Genomic DNA, 2,576 nt, shown 5'->3' with positions numbered 1-2,576 from the left:
GGTCTTTGAAATACCCACTTTGGAGGTAATCTATGCCCGAAATGCCAGTCACAATAGGGTGTTTCTTCCACTCATTTCCAGTCAGGCTCACATCTGCTTCCACCAAAGTAAAATCCTGTGATGCCCCTGTCACATCAGTGATAGAGACAGATTCTGCCCCTACATGTCTTGATGGAATTAATGTGCACTGTGCATCAATATCAACCAAGACCTCATATTCTTGTGGTTCAGATGTGCCAGGCCAACAAATCCATACAGTCCAAAAAACACGGTTTTCCCTAGCCTCTACCTGGCTAGAGGCAGGGCCCCTCTAAGCCTGGTTATCCTTCTTTTCTTGAGCGTATATCTTAGAGGTTCTTTCAAGGGGGTCGGACATGTCATCATCATCATACCTGGCAGTTCGGCTACGGGCAACTGGAGCTGCTTCCTTCTCTGTGGAACTTCCTCTCTGAGTCTTCAATTCATGCACCCATTGTGCCAGAGCAGAAGTAGATTTTCCATCTCATCTCTTCATGCTTTCTCCGCAATCACGCAGGAAGAACCACAGCTCAGCTCATGGAGTGTACCCTCTCTCCCTATCTGGGGAATGTCTGCATTGGGTACCAGAACCTCTGATCTGTACTGGCGAGATTTGGAGAAGGTCCTCTTTAATCTCCTCTCTGAGTTTCTTATGATTCTCCTCTATCTTATCTTCTAGTTTCTGTAGATGTGTTTCCACAGCTGCAATTCTGGCATGTGTTGGGCCATGCACAGCATCTGCATATGCATTTGGTTTTATCAGGCACGGAGGAAGCTGTTAGTAACTTCTCTTAGAAAAATCATTTCTATGAGTGGCTTCTTCCTTCCTCACTAAATGTCAATCAGTGCAAAACCAGCACAACTGTACAGCTTATAGAAATAGTGGTGTGATGGATATATTATATCATAGGCCTTAGCAAAACACAAAATGTTAAAATGCTTCTATGTAACTAAGGGAATAGTGTAAAACAATTATGTTGTTTCTCACATCTGCTGACTGGCCTCTCCAAGTGATAAGATAACAGTGACAAAAAACAGAGCACCAGAGAAGAATTACAGAAGAATTTATTGACTCTTCATAATCAGGGAGTATGAAACAGGATGGAACCACAAGAAGAAATAAAATATATTGACTGTTAAAAATGACCCTATAATATTGGCTTTCACATTCATGCATTAGCATGTTGTTATTTATCATAAGTGTTCAAATATAGCACAATTTATAACTCCTTTTAGCTGCTTGCTAATATAACATAATCTATTATTTTAAGTATGCACTGTATAGCCCATAAAAATAGTAGTGTGATGAATATATCTATGAATACACTGTATAGCTTATAGAAATAATGGTGTGATGAATGTATTGTACTGTAGGCCTTAGCAAAACATAAAATGTTAAAATACATCTATATAACTAAGAGAACTGTATACAGCAAATGTGTTGTTTCCCACATCTGCTGACTGATCACTCCAAGTGATAACAGTGACACAAACCAGAGCATCAGAGGAGAATCAGAGAACTTAACCCCTCTTATCAGGGAAGTGTGAAACAACAGGATGAAGCCACAAGAAGGAATAAAATGTATTGACCTGATCTGCAGGATGTCATGCAGATAAGTCTGAGTGTAAAACCAAAAGAAGAGAGAGCTCTTGCAACATCAAAAGCACCCAAGAATGTTTGAATAATGTATAAAACTCATGAGTATGTATGTACCCCAGCAATGTATCAGTATATAGAGAATGCTGGTTTAAGTCAACGATGTGTTCTTTGGCCAATGGCCAGAAACACCCCAGTGCTGGATATTGTCCCTTTTTATCCCCATATTAATTTTTTAAAAAATTCTAAAGAGTGAACTTTGTTTTTCACACAGGCCTTGGCAGTCGCAGCTGCAAGGTCACTTGAGCAAATCTACCATCCTCCTCGCCATTCTTCCACTTTTAACCCTTTCCACCTAACACTGTCAGAGAGCAGCTTTAGACTGGATATTTGGAAGATTTTTTTTTTTTTCCTGTGAGGGTGGTGAGGAACTGGAACAGGTTGCCCAGGGAAGCTGTGGTTGCCCCATCCCTGGAAGCATCCAAGGCCAGGTTGTATGTGGCTTTGAGCAACTTGGTCTTTGGAAGGTGTCCCTGGCCATAGGAGGGGGAGGGGAATTGGAGCTATATGAGCTTTGAGGTATCTTCCAACCCAAACCATTCTAGGATTCTGATTTGTGGTGTAGTGCATTTGTTGGGGTTGTTTGTAGGGCTTTGCAATTATGGGGATTGTATTTCCGTGGCCATACATTCATAGAGGTTGCTTTTGCGGCCCTGCACATTTGTTGGGCTTCCATTTTTCGGACCTGTTCCTTTTTGGGGCCGTGCTTGCGGTTGCAGGAGCGCTGCCTGCCTCGCCCGATGCGCCACCGATGGACGCTAACCATAAAATTAAACACCAATTGCGCCCGCCCACCCCAGTTTCCGGCTGCCGGCGGCATGGCTATTGCGGGGCGACGGGCGCGCAGGCGTAATAGTGGTGTGTGACGAAAGGAGCGCGGAGGCTCTCGGCTGTGGTGGCG

This window comes from Zosterops lateralis (assembly GCF_965231275.1).
Source record: "Zosterops lateralis genome assembly, chromosome: W".
NCBI classification, from domain to species: Eukaryota; Metazoa; Chordata; class Aves; order Passeriformes; family Zosteropidae; genus Zosterops; species Zosterops lateralis.
Note: the sequence above shows the minus strand (reverse complement) of the source record.